Source organism: Cornus florida, unplaced genomic scaffold (genome assembly GCF_030987335.1).
Source record: "Cornus florida cultivar Cherokee Brave unplaced genomic scaffold, ASM3098733v1 CherokeeBrave_3.0.0_Hap2_Chr10, whole genome shotgun sequence".
In the NCBI taxonomy this organism is placed as follows: Eukaryota; Viridiplantae; Streptophyta; class Magnoliopsida; order Cornales; family Cornaceae; genus Cornus; species Cornus florida.
In genome coordinates this window covers 13,618,586-13,633,767 of record NW_026775580.1, presented here as the reverse complement: position 1 = coordinate 13,633,767, position 15,182 = coordinate 13,618,586, and positions in this window count along the sequence as shown.

Sequence of the window (15,182 nt, the reverse complement as noted above, 5' to 3'; positions counted from 1 at the left end):
GTGACTACAACACTTAAAATAAAATTAATTAAGTTAATTAATTAATTTTCTCTAGATTTTTAAGTAATTCCAAATATCCTCAATTTAACATATGTTAAAGAATTCACCTAGGCCTACTTTAATATTACAATACAAGTTGATTTCATGCTTGTTTCAACTATGTGAATTAATCTTTCACAAAAGATAAATATTAAATAAAATTTGCAATTCTTATTCAAATGCTCCCAATTTAATATATGTTGATAAACATACCAAGGCCTAATTTACTAGCATGCCACAATTTAATTCCAAGTTATACACAACTATATGAATTAAATCTTAAATATAGAAATTAATTAAATTAAATTCTAAAACTTGAACAAAAACATGCTTACAAGTTGTATATGCTTATATAACAATCAATACAACATAAATATAAACCTAAGACATCCCCTACCTCAATTTGAGATGAAAATCTCAAAAGCCACCAAAATGAAACCGCTCCGAATCCGACGATACTTCGGGGTTTTGTCGGGGACAACATGGTAAACATTAAACTCCAAAGAGGACCTACCAAAATCCTAACTTGACCTGAAACCTGAACTCAAACCAAAAATGGGTTCTAATAAGGGGGAAAGATGCGCGCCGTTAAGACAAACACAAAACATAAAGGCCCTATGACTTTATAACAAAGGGAAGGAGGTTTAATTGAAAGAAGAAGGGTGGCAGCCCCCTACCAAAATCCTAACTTGACCTCAAACCCAAACTTAACCCAAAAACGGGTTCTAATAAGGGGGAAAGATGCGCGTCATCAAGATAAATAGAAACGTAAAGGCCCTATGACTTTATAACAAAGGGAAGGAGGTTTAATTGAAAGAAGAAGGGTGGCAGCCCCCTTTGGGCTACCATAGATGCTGCTGGTCATGCATGAAGAGAGGAGAAGGTCACTTTTTAATTTTATAACCCCCTATTTATAGGAAAACCCTAAAAGTGCCTCGAAAGGGCTCCGCCGGGTCCGGAAAAGTGGAATTTGAGCAAACGTGCTCAAATGATAAAACTCTGTGAACAAAAAAGAACTGAAATGAGAAAAGATGGACAACAAAAGAAATTACGTCGAAAACTGAGTCCCGAGCAAAAAAGTTATGCCCCGAAGAAGTTCGGTTGCAACTGGGGTTAGAAACCCTGAAATTGGGGAAAAACGACCAGAAGGCAATTCTAAGAGTACGCGACTCAATGAAAAGTGAAAAAGAATTCCGTACAAGGATTTAGATTCAAAACGAGGCAATTTTGCAATAACTTTCATTAATTGCACAATGGCCCATCCAAAAAGTGAAAACTGCACTAATGACCCAGAATAAAAATAACTTCCAAAAATGTTTTCTTAAAAACCCCTGAAATAAAATATCTTCAAAAGATATTTACGAAAAATACCCCAAGAAAAGAAAATATTTCCAAAGAACTATGCATCCATGCCCCTATGGACACCGGGAGCAACCAGAGTACTTTCTTACAAAAGTAAAGATACGTATTTCATGGAAACCACTCAGAATGGAGATACGTGAAGTCAAAAACCAACTCCGAGCATGAAAAGTGAGGTTGTGCCAAAAAGAGACAAACGGGGAAAAGAGAAAATAGGGAAAATGACGAAAAGTGAATAGTATCGAAAAATGAAAAATGTGGAAATGATTCGGTCCTTAAAGGAAGTTGTCAATCCAAAGAAAAGAGTCTTAGAAACCATTTCTGAGCACTCGAGATAACACTAAATGATAAGAAACTGAACTAAAAAAGAAATTTCAATGAAAAAAATTCATCCGCAAAATTCTGAGGAAAAAGGAAAGGAAGGAAATGACCGGTCATAACAAATAAATAAAAACAATGTATATACAAGACTCAGGCTAAGAAACGTGCATGTGAGTGAAGTGCGGGATTAAGAAAGAAATCAATTTTACATGGAGTATAAAATTGATATTTATTAAAAATATGAATTGTTAGATACTTGTTAGTTTTCATAGGACTTTATAGCAACACAAAGACGTTAGCAAAATGATATATATATTTTTTATTTTTTATTATTTTTTTACCCTGGCAAACAGAACCAAAACAAAAATAAACACTAACTACTATCCTTGGCTGCTAAATGAAGAATAGCTTCAGGAATATAACCAAGAGCAGTATTCATAAAAATATGAGAACGAGAGAGCTTCGCCAGAGCATGTGCGACCTCATTGCCAGTTCTATGGACATGGCTTAGATGAAATGAAGAGAATCATTGAAACGCCTCCCAAATATCAAAGCAAATTGGATGAATATTAGTTGGACCAGAATCAACGCCCATGACAGCGTGGACCAAAACCAATTAATCACATTCAAACCAAACATGATGAAAAGAACTTGATAGAGCCCAAAACACTACTTTACAAAGACATATAGCTTCAACAACGGTTGCAGAAACAACAGGGAAAGGACAAAAAATCACTGCCTGCGAAATATGTCCTATAGAGTTACGAAAGACATCACCACCTCCCCCCACCTGTGAAGACGAAAGGAATGATGCATCAACGTTACATTTAATCAGACCAACACTCAGAGGCAACCATTGGGAAGGAGACGGAAAGGAGTCAGAATTGCTGGAAAATGATATTTGAAAATAAGATGACTAGAGATATAAATGTATATAGTACTATTTTTAAAAGTGTAGACAATACTTAATGGGTGATGATAGTGCACAATTAATCCACAAGGTTTAGGAACCCTAGCTGTCCCTCTCGTCTGTTTCGTTCCTTTCACTGTTGAGGCCCTGTGTTTATTAGAGATTTGAAATGGATGGTTGTAGATTGGTTAGTTTTCTCTTCTTCGTAGGAGTCCTTCTTCTTATAGGAGTCATCTTTGCTTGTTAGAGTGTTCCATTTTCTAATCCCTTATCATCTCTTCTAATTTATAATTTCTAGTTTCTAATCTCTTATTTGTGCTTTTGTACGTGCTGGTCTTTCCTTTTTACTTTCGTGTCCCTTTTCCCTTATCGCCTGACCCTGTGTGTTTATGATGGGTTTCCTTCCATCTTCGGTTAATTGGGTTTCTTCTTTGGGTGGTGCATGTCCTGTGCGTTTGTATGATTGGCTGGGCACATGTTAATTGTAGGTGGTAGCAAGCTGGAAGTGTTTCTGAATCATATGGGATGCTTTTTCCTTTCGATCCGGGTATTGGTACAGAGTCCTTTGTTTACTTCTCCCTTCTAACTTTCCTTTTGATCATTGTTGTATCATGGTTTCTCTACCTATTTTTTTTTTTTTTTTTTTTTGTTTATCTTTATCCGTGGGTCTCCTCTTCATGGTTTTCAATGGCGGATCACTTGGTAGTCAAAGACGCAGCTATTCCGGTCGCCATAGAATATGAGCCATAGATCAGTATGGCAGATGGAGATTCCGATGATGGCAACTTGCTGGCGATATCTTATTCCTCTCAGTCATGGTTTCCTTCGGCTCTACGCAGTCCTCGATTTTTGATGTGTTCAATGGCGTGTCAATTTCTGCCTCAAAAGTCAAAGATCATCATCACGCCTGGTTCTGTGGTGTGCGAAGGAGATGTCATACATGAAAGTTCTAGTATATAAGGCCCACCTCTTCCTAATGCATGTGCTGAGTTGGTGATACCAAATGGGCCTGCTGTTAAGAGGGTCCAAGTTTTAAGCCTACACTTAATGGCTAACATTAAATATAGTACATGTAAATTCATTGAAGTTGGGGCCATCCAAATTCAAGCACAATTGTTGTTGGGTTGTGGGCTGATAGGTAGTCATTTTAACTTGCACTTTTTGTGGGGGCTTGCCAGCCCAGACTTCCCAACACTTTTTAAAGCTTTGGTTGCTGTCAAGACTTCGATCTTGAGTTAGCTTTGGTTAAATTAAATAAACTAATTACAAATGCATCGAGAATTATTGTTAAGGTCCAAAATACCCTTTAAACTCTTTCTTCAAAATACCAAAATATTGTTCTTAAAATTATATAATTCGAAATATTAAAATGAATATATAAAAACTATTTTGATTAGCAAATAAGAATAAAATATTTGATAAGATTAAATGAATGCCTAACTTGCCTCTCATTCTTGGTGGTGTAAAGTTAAAAAAGTGTGATGTCCCTCCGTCAAAATTCAAAATAGTGAATCATTGGTCTTTGCTGTTATTATTATTATTATTATTTTTTCCTGGCAAAGAAACAACAACAAAGCAGCCACTAAAACAAAACATACAAGACAAACAACAACAACAAACAACAACCAAACAACATACCACTCACCCACACCCCAACAACCAGAGACTACGAAGGCATGCCCAAGGCATCCAATCAAGCACAAGCAGCAAGCTGGGGCAAAAATGGAAGCAACTCATGATCAACAGGTGAAGCAACTCGAGACAACATTGCAACATTGCAACATTGCCCGAATGACGAACATGCCCCAAAAAAGCAACAACAAAAGATTGAAGGTCCATTCAGATATCAAAGCAAAGCGAAACAATCTCGGTTGGACAAACCGAAACATCCTTCACAGCTTCAACCACACCTTTAGCATCGGATTCAAAACATAAACATTGAAACCCAAAAGAGGAAGCCCAATAGATAGCTCGGTGACAAACGATCGCTTCAACTATCAACGCCGATGAAGCAAAGAAAGGCCGAAAGATAACAACATGAAGAATATGTCCCCTATAGTCACAAAACACAACACCGCCACTGCCACGATAAGACTTCTGAGAAAAACTAGCATCAAAGTTACACTTAACCATCCCATCGTGAGGCGGAACCCAACACACCGCAGATGATGAGAAAACATTTGAAGCCAAAATGGAACTTTAGGACCGAGCCTCCTTAAACTCCCAAAAGCTTGCAACAGCTTTAGCCACTACCTTTTCTGGACCCCATAACACACCCTCAAACACCCTATGATTGTGCGATTTTCAAATACACCACACACAGAAGGACATCAATCCCAGAGCTATGGAGTGATCCGGTGACGAAGCAGCCCGTAACATCAAAAAACACTATCCATCTAAAAAGGAGTGGAAGGACACCGTTGAAAAATCAAGGTGAAATGGTGACAACTTCCAAACCTGAATAGAATGAAAGCATATGAATAGAAGATGTACAAGCGATTCCTCTTCCACCCCACACCGTGGACACACAGGAGAATCCACATAACCCTATAACAACAGCGACAAACCAGTAGGTAAAGCATTATGACAACATCTCCATAGGTAATGCTGAACCTTAGAGAGAGTATTACACCTCCAAACCGAATGCCAAGCAAAATTGTCTGAAGGAAACCTCCAAGAAACTGAAAGGACCGCGCAAGAAAATAAGTAGAGCGAACAAAAAAAGAACCAGTTCTCTCAGGTGCCCAAACCAAAGTATCCAGCCTATCCCAACGACTAATATGCAACGGTAAAATTTGCTGAACAACTAATGGAGGGAATAACTGACACAATACATCCACCTTCTAACCCATAGAGTGCGGACAAATCAAATCCGTAACAAAGCGAAATGCCACCTCACCCATTGGTCAGGGAAGCAAATCCAGGAAAGCGGGCACCCAATGGTCTTGTCAAATATGAATAGATTTTCCATTGCCAACCAACCATTACAAACAGTGATGCAGAAGTGGCTGAGTTAACCAAATACTATGCCAACCCCAAGACGGATTATACCCCAGCTGAGCATCCAGAAAGGAAGTTGTAGGAAAATACTTGGTCTTCAGAAGCTCAAAAGCCAAACCTTGCTGACGCACCTGAAGATTCCAAGCATGTTTGGCCAAAAGCGCTAAATTGAACGCCTCAAGATTCCTGAATCCAAGGCCCCCTAATTTCTTACTCCGACATAACAAATCCCAATGGACCTACTGAATGGAATGAGATTTTCCTTTATTGCACCACCAGAAAGAGCAAATATGTTGCATTAACTCAAGACACAACATAAGAGGAAGTCGGAAAGAAGACATAACATACGTAGGCAAAGCACTCAGCACCGCCTTAATCAACACCTCCTTCCCTCCACTCGATAATGTGTTTGCCTTCCACGAAGACAATCGGTCTTGCAACCTATCCAACAAAAAATGAAAGACATCCCTTTTAGACCGACTCACAATAGTCGGTACACCTAAATATCCAGCATGCAAACCTTCCACCGTCAATCCCAATAACTTGCTTAAGAAACGTCGCCTAGTGGCGGAAGTGCTCTTGGAGAAAAAAATAGACGATTTGCCAAAATTAACTTGTTGTCCAGATGCCCTTTCGTAATCAACCAAAATTCGTTTTAATAACCGGAATTCAGATTCGACGACGGCACAAAGTATAATAGAATCATCTGTGAAGAAAAGATGAGAAACTGAAGGGGCGGTGTGACGACCCTAGATTTTTCAACCCAGTGTGTCCTGTGATGACCCAAAACGGATCCAAAATGCGAAAGCAAAAGATAGAACAATGGTCTTTAGAGATAAAACACTCCTCTAAGACACCAATGTGACCTTCAACGAGGTCACGAAACCCAAAGGAAGAAAATGTGGAAGCAACGTTTTAAAAACGGATAAGAATGAACCTAAGGGAAAAATGGTCATTCCACACTGAAATGGGTACCACCGTGCACACCATTGGAAAGACAACAAAAAATTAATGAATTTAGACTCAAGAATCACCTGATTCGGAGTCCGGACGACAAAGATAACAAGTTCTGAAGTCGAAAAAAGGGAAACCCTATCCTGGTTCGAACCAAAAACAGACACTACCTTACTAAAACTTGAATAACTTGAGCCACAAGAAGAATCTGAAGCTCTAATTAGTACCATTGGAAAGCTTATTTTGACGCGATCAATTTAGACTCAAGAATGGACCAATTCGGAGTTAAAACAAAGAAGATATGATGATTTGAAGTCGGAGGTGCAGTGCTGAACCAAGACACACACACACACACCCGTGAACAGTACATCGAGCTCTCGAACAAGGACTTCGAGCGCTCGAAAATTGCCCCGAGAATTCTGCCCAAAGTTTGAGGGCTCGAACCCCCCCTTTAGAGCGCTCGAACTTCTATAGGCTGCTCCTGAAATGCTGACTTCAAATGCAATTTTGAGAACTTTCTGGGCCTTTTTGAGAAAAACACAAAGAAGAAACTACCCTCAAAATCATGTTTTCTAGCCAACCATGCCAAAAGAAAACTTTATTTTTCAAGTGAAAACCCCAAAATGCCCTTATGCTCAGTTTTGGCTCAAAACGGTAAAAAAATGTAAGTTTGCACCAAACCTACATTTTACCCCAAATGCACTTCTAGGCTGAAACGAATATGCATGCAAACGTAATAAGTGATTTTGAGCACGCGGGAATGGTTCGCGGCTCCCAGAAATGACCGATGCAAAATCCGACCCCTCGACGGCCAAAAAGGCGAAAATGAATTTGAAATGGAAATTTTGAAAACCAAAATTAACAAATGATTGGAATTTATCGTTTGGCCCTTGGCCACACTTCATGCATGATTAATGAGATCCTACAGAAGAATCAAAACGGAATTTCCACACCCGATGCAAACATAGTGAGACAAAACTTAACATTTTTTCAATATTCTCATAATATTTCATGAAGTCAAAACTACATAGAATACAAATACATGTCTTTGGCCTCCGGCCTCATCTCATACATGTCAAATACATTGTAATGAGTGTACTCATATAACACATTACATATATGGAATCAATATACACGTTTTGTCAAATAAGACTACAATTGACATTCCGAGCCAACCTTCACAAAGATGGAAGTCTTCAAGTCCACAAGTCATCCAAGCATAATGGGAGTCTCAACTTTAATTCTTGTACCTGAAATATGCCCCAGTATCGTAGGGGTGAGTAACATAAAGCTACTCGTAGGAAATGAGCATGCATCGACCTACGTTTTACAAGTTTGCATGATTTAATTATTGTGGTTCATTCCACCTAACGTCTATGTCAAAGGTGAGACTTGAGGAGCATCCTAGCTACCTAAGATCATTTCTAGTATCAATCACCTTATTCATGCAATTTTAGCAACATAGGGTCATGCTTACACAAGATAACAACATAGGAGCATGCTTTCACAAAGCAACAACATATAGATTCTCAAGGTAATCAACTTGAAGTCTAAAATGCAACATCAACTAAATATAACAATTTAGCATAATTAGAATATCTAATACCACACATCAAGACATAGGTTCTCTAGGTTATCAACTAGAAATCTAAAAGTGTGTAATCAACTAAATATAGCAATTTAGTATGGATGTACTTAACAACATCAAATGATTCACAAAAATCATAAAACATAGATGTACTTAACAATATCAGAATGATTAATTAAAATCATAAACATGGATGTACTTAACAATATCAAAATCGCCAATAACCAAAACCACAAGTTACAATATAAACATGATTGTTAACTTGGAATTGAATGCGAAAACAAATAGTGGAAGACTTGGACATCTAAGCTCGGAATTCTGCCGAGGCCTCAATGGTTATTCCGGGCACTAACTCACAGGGAAGACCACCCTAAGTGCGCACTATCTCAATGACTTAGAGGACTCACGTCCCCGTACTAGAGCCAAACTCTAACCATCTCAACTCAATAATGTTCCAAGATTCCAAAATTAAACCAAATAAGTTCACAACTTATACATAACTAATATAATGCATGAAAACACCTTCCATGCACAAGTAGGTTGAAACCACACAATCCATACTTTAGAGTTTCAATTCTAAAATGACATACATAATGTCAATTACAAAGTGTGCAATTCACTACACATGGCATCAATATATTCCATAAAGAAAACATGTTCTCATGAATATAAAATATAACAACAAAGTTGTCCAATGCTCAAAACACAACAAAGTGAATACATAACAAGTTCAAGTCCATGATTTGAATATAGAAACAACTTCTAAAATACCAATAGATCCATGGAGCCATTAGATATAATTTAAGTAAACAAAATAATTAAATTCTCTAGATTTCAAATCTATTCCAAATAACCTCAATTTAATCTATGTTAAATAACATAGCATGTTCATTACATATATCAAGTCAAAAGTACAAAATAAGCAAGATACGTTCATATAGAATTTAATTAATTCAATTTTAATTAAATCTCTAGATTTCAAAAGTTATTCAAATGATCCCAAATTAATATATAACAAGCACCAAATCATGGTCATACCATATCTCAAATCTAAAATGGGATATAAGCAAAACACAATTTACTAGAATTTAAATCAAATTAAATCCATTTAATCTCTAGATTTGAAAACTCATCTAAATCATCTCAAATTAACATATGTCAAAGATCAACTCATGGCCATGCCATTTACCAAGTCTAAAATGACTTGTATGCAAGATATGATAAATCACTAATTTATCAAATTAGCAAAAGACATGCATACAACTTATAAAAGCATCAATAGCATGCAAGAAACAAAAATATAACCTTATAACATCCCCTACCTCACTAGAGAATTGTCTCTCTAGAATCCAAGGCAAAATCAACACAAAATGGCAAACCCTTCTAGGGTTATGAAGAGGAAGATGAGGGGAACAAAATGTATTCCCAAGTTCAAGCTTGGAAATCAATGAAAGGCTCTCAAAAATCAAGGTCAAAGCTTAAGGCTTTAGGCTCCATCCATGGAGGCTAGGGTTTTCTTTACAAGAGAGGGAGGAAATGAAAAATGATCAAGATGAAATATGAGTGGAGGGGATAGAGATCCTCTACTCACTATGTGCTCTTACACAACCTCTCTCACACACACTAATGCAAGATCAAATTGTGAGCCTACACTTGTCACAAATCCAAGGCTCCATCCTAGGTTAAATCTCAAGCCTACACTTGTCAACCATCCAAGCCAACAAGTGCACCAATCCTAGGCCAACAAGTGGTTAAATCTCCACCCTCCACATGTCCTTATCCAAGGCCTCAAAGTGTCTCCACACATATGTTAACAAGTGGACCAATGAGAGTGTGACACTTGTCACACTTTTCAAAAATTGCAAAAAAGTCCTTTTTGAAAATATTTTCCAAATAAAATTGCAAAATGGTCCCTAAGATGAAAAATAATTACTTTACAATAATTACACAAAACCCCTAAAGTTTAGAAAATTACAAAAAGGTCATGCATCTATACCCTTTACAAGAAAAGTAAGCACTTAGCATACTTTTCTACAAAAGTGAAAATACACATAGTATGGAATTTAAATATCGTGGATGCATGCAAAAATCAAAATCAAATCCGAACACGAAAAGTAAGGTTATGCCAACAAAGTGACAACTGAGAAAAAGACGAAAGGTGAATAGTGTCACAAAAGTGAAAATGTGAAAATGACTCAGTCCTCAAAAGAAGTCGTCAATTCATGGAAAAGTGTCTCAGAAACCATTCCCGAGTACTCAAGATAACACTAAGTGACGAGAAACTGAACTTAGAAAGGAAAAGATCAACGGAAAAAAAATATCCGTGAAAATCTGAGAAAAGGAAAGGAATGAAAATGACCGAGTCATTACAGGCGGCCCTGCAAATTTTCACCCTAGACAACAAACTCGCTTGCTGAGCCCGAAGAAGAGTCAAAGAAAAGGCTTCTGCACATAAAATAAAAAGATACGGTGAAAGCGGATCACCCTGGTGCAATCCCCGAGAAGGTTGAAATAAGCCAACAGAAAGCCCATTAATTTTCAAAGAATACAAAACTGTGGAAACACAAGCTAAAATCATCTTAATCCACTATGAATTCAATCCTAGTTGATTCAACATTTGAAAAAGAAAATCTCATTCAACCTGATTATAAGTTTTTCTCATATCCAGCTTCAGCGCTAAAAAAACGTTTCGCCCCTTCCGTTTATTCTTCAAATAATGCAATATCTCATGAGTAATAAGAATATTATCTGTGATATGACGACTTGCAATAAAGGCACTCTGGGATTCACTGATAAGGGATCGAATAATCCCTTTCAATCGATTAGTCATAACCTTCGCAATAATTCTATAAGAAACATTATACAAGGAAATAGGTCTATAATGAGAAATAAGAGTGGGAGTCTGAATTTTAGGGATTAACACAATATTGGTATGATTAAATTGAGATAACAGATTCCCAGTTGCACAAAAACCAGAGATAGCATGAACAATATCAAATTTAATTACCTCCCAATATTTTTGATAAAAAAGTAGCGTCATACCATTAGGCCAGGGGCTTTCATCGGTGCCATAGAAGACACCGCTTGCTTCACTTCTAGTTCTGACGGGGCCGCAAGAAGACTGGAATTCATCTTTGCTGGAATTCTTTCTGCTCCTTGTTTTTTAGTTCTTGCCTTAGACAATTTTTTTGGTACTTTTGTTGACGACTTGTTGGTTCCTTGGAACTTGTTTGTACATTTTTTTATATTATATATAGCTTACCAAATTTACCAAAAAAAAAAAAAAAAAAACTTCCTATAGATGCAACTTAAGTGTTTGTGATAGTATGTACACTAATTAAATATAGAAATTATTTCAGCAATCCAAGGAAACAATTGTTGTGATGTCAATTAAAAAGATACTTTAAACTTTTCCTTCATCTTCGGCATTGGTGTTGGAGGCCATTTGTCTTCCACGTGCCATTTTCTGGGCTAACTCGCTTCAATTACTAAATGTATGCTTTAAATCAGATGCAAAGCTGATTGTGGATACTATGATTGGTGGGGGATATGTTGCTATCGAAGTTGCATCGCTTATTTATGATATTAAAATAGCGTTAAAGATGTTTCCTTCGGCCACGGTTTCTCATGTTCGAAGATCTAGAAATAGAGAGGCTTATGCTCTTGCATCTTTATCTAAGGGTCCAATGGATTCAGATTGCATTCTTTAGTCCGTGCCTTTTCATATCATAGATCTGGCTTCTCGGAATGTGTCGGAGATTTCTAGCTAGTTTTTTGTTTTAATATTGTTGTTTTTGCCAGGGAAAATAAAAAACTAAAAAGATGAGAAGTTTGGAACTTAGGAAGTTTTTTCAATACATATTGCGACTGAGAGTAAAAATAATCTCGATTTTATGTTTAACGAGTTTTAGCCAACAATGTCTATATGTGTGGAAATGTAAAAATAAAATGAAATGGTCTGCGATCATGGATATTATATCTAGTAACTGCGGTTTTTATGGTGAAGGGATATTCATATTATATTCGAATACCTTTTCAACTATCTAGTGATATAGATATGAAAGAAATACGAAGCCAAACACATGACAATACAATCTCAACCTTCCAAAATAAAATTAAAAAAAAAGGAAAACAATACAAAGTCTCAAGGGTCTATGATATTGCTCTCGTGGGCACTCGGCATAGTGGCATTGTTAGGGATTCGGGAGGTAAGTTCTTGAAATTTCACTTTTGAACCGCACTTCTGACTTGAAATGTGCATATGTTGTGAAAGCGATATACGTGCTTTAAGAAAAAAAAAAAGAAACAAAAAGAAAAGAAAAAGAAAAGAAAAGAAAAAGAAAATAGAAGAAGGGTCTATGATATTGACAACTTGAGGGGAAAAGAAGAAGAAGAAGAGAAATATCATTATAAATTTGAAAGTCAATTCCATATTATGTTGACGTTCTTAAGAAATTTAAGATCAACGAACACAAAGATATTCATATAATTTATTTGTTTTGATTATCAATATTGAGTAAATTAATTAAGAAATTTCTATTAGGTGGTTGTAGTATGAGACCATAAAAGTAAGGAAATTTTAAAGTTTGGTGAAAGAGAGAATAAAAAAGATAGTTGACACACACAAGAGTATTAAGAAAATTTGATTATCTATTTTGTCATTTTAATTTAATAAAAGAATGAGTAAAACGCCATAATGTATTTGTGGAGTGCCAATGGTGCTTAGTTATCAAGGAAAAAAAAAATATTGCTAATGTGCATGTGATTGGAGAGAGAATATACGGTTGAAGGATGTGGCCACAAAGCCCCCTTTAATCATGACCTTGTGATGGGCGAAAAAAACGTTATATATATATATATTTCAAGGCAAGAAAGAAGATGTCATTAATTCAAAGAAAAAACACATTACAACTGATGGCAGTCTGCAAAAGCGACGTCTTGAATCACTCTGGGAATAGCAAGATCAAACATTATATCACGTTTCTCTTTTAAACCCAGATGACTCAATAGATGAGCTACTGAATTAGCTTTTCTACCAACCTACTTCAAAGATATGCTTTGAAACTTGGTAAGCAAAAACGCTAATATCGTCCCAAATAGTTGCTACGCAATTTTGAGGACTCTTTGAATCAAGAAGAGCTTTGCAATCACCTTCAACAATTAAATCAGTAAAGCCCCCCTCCAAACTCCATTTGATAGCCTTTCGAGCTGTTGCAGCTTCAGCCATTAGAGCTCATGTGTGGCAAGGAACATATGGCAGCTTTGACAATGCACCCGTCAGAATCGCGAACAACAAATCCACCTGCAGCATCACCGGAATGAGCCAAAAAAGAAGCATCAAAATTCAACTTATGAACACCATTGGGTAGAGGTTGCCATGCCTCTGTTCGAAAAACTCCCGGACTGCTACAATACATGGATTGATCATGCATAACTTGTTTAAATTCATCCCATTGTTTCAAAGCCAGAGAAAGAACTTCGTGCTCTGTCATTACAGAATCTGCATAAATAAAAGCATTTCGAGCCTTCCACAAATACCAAACAATGTATGCAATTAAACTTAACGTATCCATCCGCAAGGAAGAATGTTGAAGCCCTACAACAACATTTGAAAACCATGAAGACCATGTAGGACTAGATACCTGTTCAACCAACATTCTCAAAGGACTTAAGTGCCACACTTTTTGAGCAAAAGGCAAAACAACAATAGATGGCCAACACTTTCAATGTCAAGCCCACATCTTTTGCAACACTCATCCTCTACTAAATGCTTGCGTTTCATATTGGAAAAGACTTGAATATGGCCATGGCAAGAAGCCCATAAAAAATGCAAAATTTTTTCCTTTGCACGAATAGTCCAAAGGCTTTTCCACACTTGATACGAAACATCTTGATCAGGAGGAGGAACAACATGGAAAGGATGATTGGGAGTACCTTCCTTAAGGTGTAATGCTACATAATATTCTGATTTGACAGAGAAAGAAACATTGCTAGAAAAAGCCCATATTTTTTTATCCGAACTAGCAAATTCACTAATAGGAATTCTTTGAATAAACGTGCAATCTTCAACACCAAAAAATTGATGTAATAGAGAACAATTCCAACTCTTGGTATGGTGATTAATAAGATCAGAAACCAGTTGAAGATTACAGTCCACAGGACAAGGAGTTTGAACTTTGAAATCCATTGATTCTGGAATCCAAGGGTTGTTCCAAATATTACTGCTTCGACCATTACCCACATTCCACCGAAAACCTTTTAGAAGGATGTCTTTGCTTGAATAAATACTACGCCATGCCCACGAAGCCCCTCTCTTAAGACGAGACTACATAAAGGAAGAATCGAAAAATTATTTAGCTTTGAACACCTTTGAAAACAAGGAATCTTCTTCCACTTCCAACCTCCACCCCTGTTTAGCCAAAAGAGCCAAATTAAAACTTTCTAAGTCTCGAAATCCAAGGCCACCTGCTGCTTTGTTTTTGCACAAAACGTCCCATTTGGTCCAGCATACACCTTTGTGATCATTGGATCCTGACCACCAAAATTGAATAAGTTTGCTTCGCAATTTTTGACAAACACCCAAAGGAATTTTGAAGCAACTCATAGTGAAGGTTGGAATGGCTTGGAGAACAGCCTTAAGAAGAACTGCTTTCCCCCCAGTTGAAAGAAAAGAATGCCTCCAACCTTGAATCTTAGCTTCCATTTTATCAAACTGAAAAATTTCCCGTTTAGAGCGCCCTATTTCAGGTGGAAGGCCAAAATACTTATTATGGGTGTTTGCCAAGGAAATGCCCAAAATTCTACCCAATTCGTCCTTCTCAGTACTCGTGACATTGGCACTACATATAATTGAAGATGTACCAAAATTCACTTGTTGGCCAGTTAATTTGCCATAAAGATGAAGAATTTACTTTATTTGTCGTACTTCATAGACCCTTACCTTGCAAAAAAGTAACGAATCATCAGCAAAAAGCATGTGGGTAAGCGTAGGGGCTGTTCGACCAACTTAAA